Source organism: Pinus tabuliformis, chromosome 8 (genome assembly GCF_031772625.1).
Source record: "Pinus tabuliformis cultivar Carrire ecotype Pingquan chromosome 8, CPIR1, whole genome shotgun sequence".
In the NCBI taxonomy this organism is placed as follows: Eukaryota; Viridiplantae; Streptophyta; class Pinopsida; order Pinales; family Pinaceae; genus Pinus; species Pinus tabuliformis.
In genome coordinates, this window is record NC_142294.1 from 269,785,420 (window position 1) to 269,801,464 (window position 16,045).

Sequence of the window (16,045 nt, forward strand, 5' to 3'; positions counted from 1 at the left end):
TCATCTACAAAGACTTAATAGAATTCTTTGCATACCATGTCATGAACATGGTGACTCCTAAGACTCAGCCTAAAATCAACTCAGAGATCAAGAGAGTGCTACAATTGGCAAAGAACATCAACATGGGAGATTGGTACCTCTACCAGAACCACAATGAGATTAGAATCTATGGCTGCTAATTAGCTCCCTATAAGTTGCCCAAATACCTCCCTATGAGGATATTTTCTCTTGAATACTTTAGACAAATCATCAAATTTGATGAGGTCCACTTCCTAGCTTATAGGAAGAAAACCCAGTTCAAAGTGAAAAACCAATTGGGCCCATTCATTTGCAACAATGAAGAGGCTAGACCAGAGGCTGAGAGTTTACTACAAAAGCCGAAGTTCAGAAAAAACTTCACATGGTAGTATGACCCTCAGGGGGTTATAACTAAACTTAGACTCAGGGTCAAGTTGGGAGCATACATCCACCACCCAAGACCTAACATTGAACAGTTTCCTAACCAGGATGAGTGGGTGGAGAACCCCTTTATTGATATGGAAAGCATTGTTGTGGATGTAGAGAACACACTTGTTGATCTTGAAAGATAATTTGATCACAAATATTTCCTGCAAGTTCCAAAACAAGGGGATCCAATGAACATTCCTCCTGCCCTTCAAACCCTAGCCAATGAAGAGAAGAATCCTAAGAGGATCAGGGAGGAGGGATCTAGCTCTACCATGGAGACTACTGATGAGCTTTTTGAGCCAAGCAAGAGGCCCAAGTTGAATCATGTCTTTGAACAGGAGGAGAACATTACTTCAGAGGAAATAACTAACACTGAGGCAATGGGGAAGAGAAGTGAAAAAACAACTGCATCAGGTGAAACACAATAGCCATCAGCCTCCAACAAACAGATGATAGAGGGACAACAGAGTATGGATGTTTCTTCCTTTGTCAAGCCAGCTGACAAGGAAAAGGATGTTAAAGATAGATTCAAAGAGATAGAGATGAGGAATGAAAAATTGAAGGCAAAGACATATGCCCAATAACTTAAGCATACACCACCAAACCAGACCAAACTGATGTCAGCCTTTGACATCAAAGCAGGGAAAATGCAGATATCATTTTTTTAGCCCATTGTACAACAACCAAAGACCTCAATAGATTACAAGAAGGAAAATTTTGAGGTGTTGGCTAGGGATGTTCATCCAATTGATCAGATAGAGTTCCACAGAGAGGTTGGAGAAATTATTTACTCCACCCTCACAGGAAAGGCCATGGAATCCTACAAACTACAGGAGCCATTGGGCAATGTGACAGCCCAGTACAAATTGGACAAGGCCTCTTCATAGGCAAAAGACACCAGGATGAAATCCTTGGAGGACTTGATCATTGAACTGGGCCATGACCCAGGTGATGTTAAGGCCATAGAGAAATTAATCAAGAAGAAGAATGAGGACATGGTAGCCCTCAAGAAAGAGCTTAAGCTACCTCATTCACAGCACCCATAGACAAAGGATGTCATCAAAAATCAAAGAAATCATGAAGAGATGATGGACCTAGTGCTGCAACTGAATGATCAGTTGAAGGAGATGGAGAAAAAACTGGATATCTTGATGCAGCTCAAACAAGCTAGTCTGGATAATTCTCCTGCAACTATCATTCCAACAATTACTACTGCTATACCTTCTACATTGGAAGCATCCTTAGCTCCCACTACTCTAATGGCCACTGCACTACTGGAAAATACACCAGCAACAAGATCACCAACAACAAGCTCCATAGGAGATGAAGCAAACAGGCTAGTCAAAGCAATGGAAGAAATTTCCATTGAGACCACTAAGATGAATAGACTTAAGGAAAAGGTCACTAGCCTAGAAACAGACTACAAATTGGCCCAAATCATGCACAAAGAAGAACAACAGAAGGCTACAAGGATGATTAAAAGAATCAAAAGCCTGGAGAAAGAGCTGACACTGAATGAACCTCTAGGTCAAGCTAAGGAACAACTATGGGTCAATATCATTGACTCTGTCAATGATATTTCACCATCCATTTAGGTTATTTTTGAAAAAATTAATTTGATAAAGCAGGCTACACAAGCCATTCATAAAGCTAAAGAAGAACTTGGAGATATGCCAGAGGAGGATGCAAGGATCATTCATTTCCTCAACTCCAAGAACAAGTATGAGCTACAAGAAGTAGAGATACCTGACAAGGCAGGTACAATTTTGGAAGTTATAAGAGTCCTCACTAAGAGGAATTTGATGTTGAACTTGGAGGATAAGTGTCAAACCATGCAAATGGCCATTGACAAGTTCATGGTTAAGTTCGAACTTTTGAGGCAAAAGGGTTTACCAAATCCCTTAGTTATAAATGATAAGCTCATGACATAGGAATATTACAATAAGAAGATCAGGGAAGTGGCTAGAGATCACATAAATACGTCATCCATGGAGGGCGTGCCAAAAGGCAAAGCATTGTATCAAACATTTGAAAACTTGTTTTACCTCTAGCATGAGGTAAAACACCTTTTTGTCAATAAACCAACTTTTACCAAGTATACAGAGGCAGATGAGATATACCGAAAAATGCTCAATATCCAATTACCAAATGCTGAGACATGGGAAAAACTCAATGATTTACTGTAGGAAATGCATAGTAAAAATATAAATGTACATTGAAACGTAAAAGAGCACAGTGAAAGGATATTGACAGGTCAGCAAGGTCAAAGAGTATCAGATGAAAGGTCATAAGTAAAAATGACATCTAGCGTGAAGACCAAATAGCCAAGCAGCTTAAAGGGAAAAAGATCGAAGAATAAAAGACAACAGAACCTAAATAAAAGGGACAACAAATAACAGTTCAATAGTTGTTTCTATCTTCTTGGATGAAGATATTTCCTTTTCCTAGATTAGTTATCAATGCTGTTTGAGATATTTTGTAATTTTTTTTTGTATGAATACTTCAGAATTCAAAGTATTGGGTGTGGATTGCTATACATTTGTAGAGTTATTTTGATCATAAACCTAAGGGTGATTGTGCCACTTTCAAGTCAACAGACTGGAGCAAGTAATAAAAATATTGCACTAGGGGATTCATGAGATGAGCTATTGTAGTGAAGTATCTTCTTTGTTGGATTTTGTTACCTTCTTATGTGTTTCATAAACTTAATTGTTTTCTAAATTTGAATGAATTAACTGGAAATATCACTCAGAATTTGTTTAAGTACACTCTATTTTGCACAATTAGTCATTTATATGTTTTCCTTTGATACCCAGATTTTAGAAACTTTAATTTCTCTCCCATCCCTGTTGACCTCTTTCTTTCTCTTCATGATCCGACCTAGGGAACCCTTAATTGATCCATGGATCCGACTGGAAACCATTTCACCTTCAAGCCTTTGAGATCTGTTGTAACTCCTCTATCTTGCCCTCTAGAAACCGTTTTTAGAGCTTAATCCAGTCTTGTTTGTCTGACATTTGATCCCATAGCCCGATGGTAAAAGACAATCCTTTTTCATCTAAGTGATCCCACCACCAAAATTCAAATAAAAAACCCAAGCACAATCACAACTAGCCTAAAATTAATTAACTAAAACAAAGTTAAATAAAAAAGAGAGCCCTCTCTAAGATTAGGAAGGCTAGGTCCTGATCTCCAAAAGTGGTTAGTGGTTACCTATATCATTTCTTTTTTTGACAACTTGGAAGAAATTTTGGAGTGATAACACATTCCATTCTTCTTTCCTTTTATGCCTTTCAAATGTCAGCGGAATTTGATGGTGTTTCATATGGAGCATTCATTCAAAAAATATTACTTATTTGTATATTAGTAGCCATAAATCCCAACAACATTATGAATCTAAATAAAACAACATGGGCCAAAGACATCAAGAATCAAAATATTCATGCTTGACGTGGTGCTAATTAGCATTATGAGTCTATTTATATATGTGTGACTATGAGACTGTAGCTTTATCACAGTTCATGTCTCCTTGTCTTGTTAGAAAATTTCATTCATTCAGTGTATCTAGTTAGGAATATGGTCCCTCCAAATTTTGTCTTGAGGTTGTGCTTGTTGTCTCAAGTCACCACTCATCATGGAGTGGCAAGTAGTTTTTCAAGGGAGAAGATGTGAGTAATTGGGAACTTGGCAGAAAATAGTTATATGTTATAATTTCTAACCCATGTAAAAGGTGTGAGTGATAAATTAAAATTCTAACTTGGGTTGGCATAAAAATGAAATTTTCCTACTTGGGGTAAATTAAACATAGATTGACATAGTTTTACTCAGGTTGAGCAAGTTACACTCAAGAAACATTATGGGACTCACAATTAATCGTAAACTTAACTTGGACTAACTTCGTTTGACTTCGTTTGATTGATTCAAACTTATGTGTCCAAAAGGGGTTTCTTTTAGCAACCTAAATGTTGAAGCAACTATTTTGTTATACATGGTCTAATTAGATTCCCCTAATTATTTTTTTGTGTTAGATGATCTTAACTTGAAATTTATGTGTTTTTTTTTTTTTTTTTTTTTTTTTTTTTTTTTTTTTTTTTTTTTTTTTGGTGTTGTTGTTTTGAAAATGCTTCAAGAAAAAACACCTTGAGAGGTTGCACTGCAAAGAAGAGAAATTTGCTTCAAGAGGACACATGTTTAGGGACTTCACTCTAACTAGGTTCCCCTGATTACTTTTTGTGTTACTTGACCTTAACATGGATTTTTAGTGTTTTTTTTTTTTTTTTGGTGTTGTTTTGAAAATTTTCAAGAAAACATACCTTGAGAGGTTGCACTGCAAAGAACCAAAAAAAAAAAAAAAAAATCTTAAGTAAATGCACCTTGAAAGGTTGCACTACAAAGAATATACTTTCTTTGGCATGGATGCCATCTCACAGGTTAACTTTTCTGCCCAAATTGCTTGGTACTTCAACTGAGCTTAATTCCTATGAAACTCATGCTATACATGTGGGGAGACCACAAGGAAATGGAACACTGATGGATGTCTTAATACTCTGTCAACCTCACGAGTGAACCACTGCCTACTTATATGGCTTTTAAACTAATAGGATAATAAGCTTGATACTACCTAGATTTTGGCTATAATGTATTCTATATTCCATGGGTTTTTTCATGTGCAGGTCCTAACTTTCTAGACCTCCATTATTAAGGCATTGATATGCGTCGCAATGCCATATTTCTGATAATTACAGATAAATAGGGATAATCTATTATTTTTATCTTGTGGTATGAGTGAGATCCATTGGTTGGGGTTCCATTCCTTCTTGCATCTTGGAACTTCTTTCTCTCTATATAAGTGCTCCAGGCCTTGGCTATTTCAAGGTTTCCTGTGTTGCGTTCTTCATGCAAATGATTAAGTTAGGATAAATGAAACATTAGTGACAATGTTCAAGTGTGAACACCATTTGACATTTACTTACTGTCATATGTTTTGTATTTGATTAGTGTGACAACAAATAGGTACAACCTGAAAGTACAAAAGAATCCACTCTCTATTAGATTTAATTCCCAATGAAGCTCTCTATGAGTACAAAAGAAACCAATATCTATCAGATTTATTGGAGCTCATGGATCTCAGGAAAACATTATGAAGCTTCAATGGAAGATTTAAAACTGAAATAGAATTAGGATAGAGGACAAGTCCATGAAAGAAACAAAAGTGAAAAATTAATGAGCATGTAAAATCCTCCTAAGACTTGTTATGCTTGCTCAACACTTGAACTCCAATTGGGATTTGTGTTCAGTTAGTTCACTCATTGCTTTCTTTTCATGAAATGAACACTAATGCATTGCATTTTATTCATGTGCTTCCCTCAATTATGTTTTCTAACAAATTGGCACATACTAGGTTATTTAAATCCTTTTCAAGGGGAAATTCCAATTCCTTTTCTTTTGTATATTCACTAGGACAATTCCGTAATGCCAAGGATCCACTCTCTATCAAATTTAATATGATTCTACTGTACAATTGTACCCATATATTTTACTTCTTAGTAATTCAAAACATGATGACCTCTAGGGTGGTTTTGAGCCCTGCCAAAGAAAACTTCATTTTTTCTCCCCAATCCTTGTGCCATGGACGTAGGAAATGGCATGGATTTATGCCAGATGGGATACAAATTTACTTGTCTACTGAAAACTCTTTCATACCTCTGAGAGTTTTGGCCTCGAATGCAATAAATTCTATTAAAATGAAGATTTAAGTGTACAAGGGTTTTTATGTCAAACGACAGAGTCTAGTGGATGGGTGGAGGGAGCTTTCTAGGAGTAAAAACTTAATCAAGGATTACAACATCACCGATGGGAATGTGTTGCATCTAGCTCTCTGTATTTTTGATCTTCATGTTGTGACTGTGAGGATAGTCGATGGAAAGGAGCTTGTATTTCAGGAGGAAAGGAATCACAATATTCGAGAGTTGAAGCAGCAGATTGCACAAAGAGAAAAGGGCCTGTGTTTGGAGGAACACGAGCTAGTTTTCAAAGGGAAGTAGCTCACGATCAGAGGTTAGTAGATGATTTGACCTTGGAAAATCATGTTGTTGTTGTTCATTTGTTTGTGAGAAAAAGTTCCAAGGTTAGGACAAAACCGGTTGGAAAATATGTGGAGCTTTTTGTTGCTACCTCTGATGAACTGGGTATAAAACAATATGAGATCCAACTTGATCATATTGTCCAAGAGAAATCATCAATGCATGTAGCAATGAAGCCATACATGCCACTACCACTGTCAGAAAAACACAATAGTTATGATGATGATGATGTGACACAATATCTAAGGATTGATATAGGATGTCCTAGAAGTCTATGTGTATTAGAACCACTAACAACTAGCTCTAGACATAAATTAGCAACAATTTTTCATAAAATGATTAAAGACATGAGAGAGGGTTTGGAGTGTGGACATTCTTCGATTTGATCCAAAGAGGTATGTGGAGGAGCTATTTTATGCAAGATTCAACAAGAATGAGGTATATTGGTGTATTCAAGCCAATTGATAAGGAACCTATGGCTATAAATAACCCGAGTGGTCTACCTATATCCTTGAATGGAGAGGGCTTAAAGAAAGGAACTAGATTAGGTGAGGGTGCTTACAGGGAGGTTGCAACCTACATATTAGATCATCCAACTGATGGTCCTCAATCATTGGTTGGTGATGAATTTGGCTTTGTAGGGGTTCCTCCTACAATGATGATTAAGTGCTCACATAGTGCATTTCACGTTTCAGCAGGTTTTGGTAAGTTCAGTCAAGAGCCAAAGATGGGTTCTCTACAAAATTTTGTGGAAAGCTACAACAACTGTTAAGACATGGGTCCAGCTGCATTTCCTATGGAGGAAGTGCACAATATTACTATGTTGGACATGCATTTGGAAAATGTAGATAGCCATGGTGGGAATATCTTAGTTTGAAAACGCCAGGATCAATCATCAATCCAATTTATTCCAATCGATCATGGATATTGTCTTCCAGAAAATGTGATTTATCTAAACTTAAAGTGTTGTTTGAACTCTAAACCTAATGCAACAACTAACTACCCCTCTTCATTCTTTACTCAAGCAAATTTATGCATTTAATCACCAAAGACTACATCTAACAATTCAGGAAATATTTGATTTATTTTACTGCACAGATTGGAATTCTAATCTCGATAATACAACTCACTTGACTTGATGAAAAATCAGAATTTCTCCCCTACTTTGATCGATGAAACGACACAAAATGGTCACAATGAGCTCTGTTATGGGAGGTTTCAGCGAGGTCACAGTGAGATCTACTATGGGATATTTTTGCGAGGTCGAAGTCGGGATTGTTAGAAAATTTAAACAACGATTCTGCATGCGGAAAAATTCAATGACTCGTTGAAAATTAATGCCCAAGGATACGAATTACCTCCCGCCATTGGTGAAACTCTTGATGCAACTTCTTTCTGAAAACCACGCTCCAGCTATCCAAGAAAAAGGAAAAGAATGCAGAAATTCTGAAGGCACTTCCAAGCTCTGCTATCTCAGCTAGATGGTGTAAAAAACTGAAGGGGATTGAGATGCAAGCTTGGGGACCAAACAGATGAATTTATAGCCAAGCTTCCATCAAGCTTCTGATATCTATGTGTCAGATGTCCCACAGATCAAGGCAGAGAACTCCAGATGGAGTAATGGACCACTTCAGTAGCTCCCAACAATAAATTTATTAACTGCAGTTGATTTCCTCAACTTAAGGAAACTACTGCAGTTGGTTTCCATAAGTTAAGGAAAGACTGCAGTTTAAATTCCATAATTGTAGGAAGCAATTGTGCAAAATTAATGGAGCTTAAGATTCTCCCACTTGGTCCATACTTCCAAACTTAATGTCTCAACTTAAAAACCATTGATAATTTGTATTAAGTAATAGATACATGAATCATGGCGATAAGTCCTCTAATGACGAGTATTATCTTCCATGTATTACTATGTATTTATTCTTATTATAATTTATGTGGCAACAATTTCTTAATGAATAAACCTTATGTTTATTCTTGGTCCTTCTAAAATGAATTTTCTCAAATCAACTTAAGGTGCACATAAATATGAGAAAAAACATCACAATAATTAAGAATTTCATTAAAATAACATTGTCCATACAATGAGAAACTACATAATGGAACCAAGTCCCATATTCATTACATGATCCTTGAATTTAAACGGTGGCATGCCCTTAGTCAAAGGATCAACGATCATTAACTCAGTGCTGACGTGCTCAATGACCACTTTCTTTTCTTTAACACGTTCCCTTATAGCTAAATACTTAATGTCGATGTGTTTATTTCGACTCCCACTTTTATTGTTTTTAGCCATAAAAACAGCAGCTGAATTATCACAATATATTATCAATGGCCTAGAGATAGAATCCATAATTCTAAGCCCAGAAATGAAACTCCTAAGCCATACACCATGTAAAGTAGCCTAAAAACAGGAGACGAACTCGGCTTCCATAGTGGAAGTGGCAATCAAGGTCTGCTTGGCACTCCTCCATGATACAGCTCCACCGGCCATCATAAAAATGTAACCTGATGTTGATTTACGTGAATCAACACATCCAGCAAAGTCAGAATCTGAGTAGCCAATTACTTCCAAGTTGTCCATTCATCTATACATAAGCATGTAGTCTTTGGTTCCTTGAAGGTACCTCATTACTTTCTTTGCAGCTCTCCAGTGGTCTAAACCTGGATCACTCCGATATCATCCTAACATTCCCACAACAAATGCAATTTCAGGTCTTGTGCAGACTTGAGCATACATTAGGCTTCTGACAGCAGAAGCATATGGAATGTTCTTCATTTTTTCCCTTTCAAAGTTGTTCTTCGGGCATTGGTTCAAATTGAACATATCACCCTTCACAATGGGAGCTACACTTGGTGAACAATTCTTCATCCGAAATCTCTCTAAAATTTTATTAATATAGGTTTCCTGTGACAGACCCAAGATGCCTCGAAATATGTCTCTATGGATCTTAATGCCAATGACATAAGATGCCTCACTCATATCCTTCATATCAAAAATTTTAGAGAGGAATTGTTTCACCTCATGTAGCAAACCCTTATCATTGGTTGCTAGCAAAAGGTCATCCACATATAAAACAAGAAAACAAACTTTACTCCCACTAACTTTCAGGTATATACATTGATCCATAATGTTTTATACAAAACCAAAAGAAGAAATTACATTATGGAATTTCAAATACCATTGGCAGGATGCTTGTTTTAAACCATATAATGACTTCTTGAGCTTGCAAACCAATTGCTCACCATCACTAGAGGGGAATCCTTCAAGTTGTTTCATGTAAACCTCCTCCTCTAGATCTCCATTAAGAAAAGCCGTTTTCACATCCATTTGATGCAACTCCAAGTCAAAATGGGCTACTAATGCCATAATAACGTGCAAGGAATCTTTCTTAGATACAGGAGAAAAAGTCTCCGTGTAGTCGATTCCTTCTTTCTGAGTGAATCCCTTAGCAACAAGTCTTGCCTTGTATCTCTCAATGTTTCCCAATGAGTCTTTCTTTCTCTTAAAGACCCATTTACATCCAATGGCTTTTGCACCATTAGGCAACTCAACAAGATCCCAGACTTCGTTGCTCTTTATGGAATTCATCTCTTCCTTCATGGCATTGTACCATAGTTCTGATTCTTTGCAACTCATGGCTTGTGAAAATGATTCGGGATCATTTTCGGCTCCAATGTTGTAGTTAGATTCTTGTAGATACACAATATAATCATTAGGAATTGCTGATCTCTTAGGTCTAGTAGGTCTTCTTAATGTTGTACCATCATCTTCTTGAGAAGTATGTGGTTCAACTTGTTGTTCAAAAGTTCTTGGAAACTCTTGAACTCCTTGATCTACTGGAATATCGTCAGCAGCTTGTGGAACTTCAACAATTGGTTGTTCAACACCAGTTTGTACTTGAGGGGTGATATGAACAATAACCAATCTATCACTTGAAGTGGAAGGTTGAGATTCTGAATGATCCTTCTCAGAAACTATGTTTCTGGTTTGATCGCTCCCACTGATCAAGTCATTTTCAAGAAACTTTGCATTTCTTGATTCCACAATCCTAGTGCTGTGAGATGGACAATAAAATTTGTTACCTTTAGACCTTTCAACATATCCAATGAAATACCCACTAATGGTCCTTGGGTCCAGCTTCTTCTCTTCTGGATTATAAATTCTCACTTCAGACGGGCATCCCCAAACGCGCATATGTCGCAAACTCGGTTTCCAACCTTTCCATAATTCAAATGGCGTTTTAGGAACCGCCTTGGTTGGAACTCGGTTTAATATATACACTGCCGTCTTAAGTGCTTCAGTCCACAAGGATTTAGGAAGATTGGAGCTGCTAAGCATACTCCGCACCATGTCCAATAATGTTTGATTTCTTCTTTCTGCTACACCATTCTGGTCGGGTGAACCAGGCATGGTGTATTGGGGAACGATCCCATGCTCTTGAAGAAATTTAGCAAATGGCCCAGGTGCTTGTCCATCTTCTGTGTATCTACCATAATATTCTCCACCTCAATCTGATCTCACGATCTTAATTTTCTTGCCGCATTGTTTCTCTACTTCAGCCTTAAAGATCTTAAAGGCATCTAATGCTTCGCTCTTTTTATGAAGCATGTAGAGATACATATATCGTGAGTAATCATCTATAAAGGAGATGAAGTATCTCTGACCATGTGAGTCCATGTCTGGACTACATATATCAGTATGTATGATCTGTAATATGTCCGAACTCCCATTGGCACCTTTCTTTGACTTGTTGGTCTGCTTTCCCTTTATGTAGTCCACACAAGTCTCAAAATCAGTAAAATCTAGAGTATTAAGTATTTCTTCATTTACCAATCTTTTAATTCTTTCTATGGAGATATGACCTAGTCTCCGGTGCCATAATTTAGAGGAATCTTCATTAATAACACATCCTTTAGTGCCAGTGTGAACATGCATTGAATCATAAGTGACATTGTTTTGTAAATTAATGCAGTAAAGACCATTAGAAAAAATACCATTCCCAACATAATCAGATTTATAAAATAGACTGAAAGATTTTTCTGAAAAGTTTAAGGAATATCCAAAAGGTACAAGCCTTGAAACTGAAATCAAGTTTCTAGAAAAACTTGGAACATAAAAGGTCTTTTCTAATTCTAAAACAAAGCCACTACTTAAAGTTAAATAACATGTTCATATAGCTTCCACATGCGAGCCCATCTTGTTTCCTGATAAGATGCTTTGCTCACTTCCCACTGGCTTCCTTAAGTTTTTCAAACCCTGCAAGGATTTCGAAATGTGAATTATTGATCCAGAGTCAATCCACCATGTGTTAATATTAATGTTAACCATATTAGATTCATAACAAACAAACGAGATTAAATTACTTTTGTCTGCAAGCCATTTCTGAAATTTGGCGCATTCCTTCTTCATGTGTCCCTTCTTTTTACAAAAAAACACTTGGAAACCTTCTTGATATCGGCTTGGGGAGGTACTTTACCTTTCCCTTTCCGATTGGCTTGAGATTTGCCCTTTCCACGCGTTGCCAGCATTGCAATCTCTCCCAGTTCCATCACCAGTCTCTCTTCCTCTTGAACACACATGGTCATGAGTTCATTAATTGACCATTTATCCTTGTGTGTGTTGTATGAGATTTTGAAAGGTCCATATTGGTGCGGAAGGGTGTTCAGGATGTAGTGCACTAGGAAGGACTTCGATATTTCAACCTCGAGTTTCTTCAATTGAGCCACAGTGTCCCTCATCTGCATGATGTGCTCGCGCACACCTTTCACACTGGTGAGCCTTAGGGATGAGAACTTCATGATTAGGGTGCTTGCTAGTGCCTTGTCTGAAGAGACGAATTGATCATCAATGGCCTTCAACAAGTCTCGGACCTTTTCATGCTGATCAACGGAACCTCGAATACCAGCTGAAATTTTAGTCTTAATGAACATCATGCTTAGACGATTGGATCGCTCCCATCGTTCATAAAGCGCGATGTTCGCTGTAGTGCTGGTATCAGTGAGTGCCGATGGTTCATCTTTCCTGATAGCATAATCTATGTCCATCCACCCTAAATGAAGGAGAATCCTCTCCTTCCAAATCTTATAGTTATCTCCCTTAAGTTCGGGAATGTCACAACGAATTTCAGAGAAATTTGCAGGTTGTACTACTGCATCAAAATAAAGAATCACATGCTTATGTTAAAATTGAGGCTTAATAAACTTTCATGTTTTACCAATGTAAATCATGCTAAAAAGAATTGAATCAAATGACATAAAAATTGCCTGTGGGCTAAATTTTCAATTCAAACAGATTCAATAAAACTTTATGATAAAACTTATTAATTCATAACTCCTGTGGGTAGGTTATGAAATTTTATCCTAATTAATTACATAAATATAATAAAGATTCCTGTGGGATAAAATTTATTATATTCAGTGTAATTAATTACAATTTAATGTCTAAATAATCTTTATGTGATCTAACCAATCAAAATATATAATTTTAATTAATTAAAGATGTTGTGGCTATTCTCTAATTAATTAAAATTATATGGATCACTAGACATTATTTTTTGTTGCATAAACAAACTTAACCAGAGAGGAAAAATAATGTTTATTGAAAAGAGTAAGTCAAAATGACATTTTAAACTCCATATAACATAACTGTAATAATTCTTCACAAATCAAAATTAAGGAAAAATAATGTTTATTGAAAAGAGCAAGTCAAAATGACATTTTAAACTCCATATAACATAACTGTAATAATTCTTCACAAATCAAAATTAAGGTTAAAGCAGTCAACATTACTGAAAATGACTACAAATTGATTGTTCAATTTATAAACTAAACTCGGAGATTGCCTGAAGCAGCGTTGATCTACTTTGCACTTGCATAGAAAATGCAGTTCGAAAACTAGCTGGCTTGACTTCAGGCTCCGTCCTTAAGTTTATAAAACAACAAAATTAGACCAGCAAACAAGCTATTTTGCTCACAAGATAAATAAAATTTAAAATTAAATTTAAATTAAATTTCAACAACGCTAAATCTGAACTTCATGCGAAATAAACATAGAATCAAAAACTGAATGCCCAAATGAGAAATAACCATTTCTTATTTCTTCTTTAATTACAAATGCAGGCGGAAATCGTATTTATAAATATGTTTAAATATCTTAATTGCATGAAGATATCAAAAGACAGGCATAGATAAACTGAATTTATTTAGCAGGTTGTAGAAATATACAGAAAAGTTATTCATATAAACTTCACAGTTTCATTATTATGTCTAAGGAATTTTTGTGAAAATCTGCGACCATCTAGTATGCAGGACATTGTTAAATTCGAAAGCTTTGAGCTGCCGAGTCAACATTTATTTTCAATGCCATTAACCATTTTATTTTATTTTATAAAGAGCTATTTTATTGCAGGAAAAGAGTCGCGATTCTCAAGATATTTCATCGCATGAAAATCCTTCTGAATTTAAAGACATTGAATTCACCATCTAGTTTCAACGAACCGCCGTTGATGCTTTTATTGGACACTTCTCATTTAAAACCCCAACCTTCTTATAAAATTTACAAGTTTTCCTACACCTTGATTTTGGTTTGCAATATTAGTGTTAAAGGCATCCAAACCCTCCGGCAAGAGCAGAAAAATACTCAGATATCATCCACAGCAATACAATTTTAGGCTGTAGACGGGTTTTCGGTTGTTGAAAGTGATTAGTCAACCGCAGTGATTTGGCAGCCCTTTTCCCTCAGGATAAGGGAAAAGAAGTAGAAGAATTGTCTATAATTGAAGATAGAATGAATTTGTACAGAAATGAAAAACGTATTGCTGTTATGGCACAGAATATAATCGCAGATGCCCGTGTATTTTTAATGTGCGCGCATCTGGTGTAGTGGCGCATCTGGTGTAGTGGTATCACAGTACCCTTCACGGTACTGACCAGGGTTCGATTCGCTACATGCGCATTGTGTTCTCCATTGTAAATTTTTTTTTTTAATGAAGTGTTTTTTAATGAAGTGCTTGTGATCAAACACAAGATGTGAATACTATTTCAATACAACAGATAAAAAATGAAAGGTATGCAGTTCGATTCTGTGCTCAGACATTCAGTGGAATAAATGAAAATAATTTTCTAAAAATAATTTTCTGTATACGGTTCAAATAAAATCACTTCAAAATATTCGAATCCAACCAAGGCAGAGATAAATGTAGGGTCCGATACCAAATGTTAGAAAATTTATACAACGATTCTGCATGCGGAAAAATTCAATGACTCGTTGAAACTTAATGCCAAGGGATACGAATTACCTCCCGCCATTGGTGAAACTCTTGATGCAACTTCTTTCGGAAAAATTCAATGACTCGTTGAAACTTAATGCCAAGGGATACGAATTACCTCCCGCCATTGGTGAAACTCTTGATGCAACTTCTTTCTGAAAACCACGCTCCAGCTATCCAAGCAAAAGGAAAAGAATGCAGAAATTCTGAAGGCACTTCCAAGCTCTGCTATCTCAGCTACATGGTGTAAAAAACTGAAGGGGATTGAGATGCAAGCTTGGGGACCAAACAGATGAATTTATAGCCAAGCTTCCATCAAGCTTCTGATAGCTATGTGTCAGATGTCCCACAGATCAAGGCAGAGAACTCCAGATGGAGTAATGGACCACTTTAGTAGCTCCCAACAATAAATTTATTAACTTCATTTATTAACTGCAGTTGATTTCCTTAACTTAAGGAAACTACTGCAGTTGGTTTCCATAAGTTAAAGAATGCAGTTTAAATTCCATAATTGTAGGCAGCAATTGTGCAAAATTAATGGAGCTTAACAGGGATGGTCTCTGCACAATTTCGTGTCTCGCTCAAGCTCTGCACAGAGAGGTTTTGGCTGGGTGGAACGGGGTTTTTCTGCGTGCAGTAATGGTTTCTATCCTTTCCACACACTCCATTAACTCGACGAGTAAGGGATGTGCTACCGGTGCGGCCAGGATGTAACACTGGATCCTGTAGAATCTGAATCTCCAGGGGAATATGGATGAATTGACGTTGGAGGGGCAGAGGAATTGTTGGTAACTGGAGCGAGAAATTTTGTCGACTGGAAAATAAATCCGGGCAATTCCTCCACCTGAGTAGATTACTCCGTACACTTTAATGTGGTTGCAGCCTATCCCCGCGCTCACTTAAAAATTTCAAATATTTTCAAAGCGCTAGTTCTATCTCCCGAGTTAATTTCAAATATTTTCAAAAACGCCAACTTGCTCTTTTGCTTATTGATTGCCTGTTCAGTTCTATTTTGCTTACGAAGTTGCAGAGGATGCAATTCGTTTTGTATGAAAGTTTCTGGTGCTTATGATTATTCAAGAAGGCATTATATTCCGTGAATTTCATGAACAAAGGAATTAGCAAGGTCTGGCGATTATAATTCACAAACAGATCCTCAGAAGTTCAATCTCGTCGATCCTCCCATGCTCAACACTGTGAATGTTCAAATCAATGGCTGATCTACAATAAGATTCGTTGTTG

The 16,045-nt window shown here is 36.7% G+C and overlaps 1 pseudogene; it reads left to right on the forward strand.

The window, feature by feature from the left end:
* The first annotated feature begins 6,005 nt into the window (after nucleotides 1-6,005).
* LOC149235187 (phosphatidylinositol 4-kinase gamma 4 pseudogene) lies at nucleotides 6,006-7,572 on the forward strand (annotated as a pseudogene).
* The last annotated feature ends 8,473 nt before the right edge of the window (nucleotides 7,573-16,045 follow it).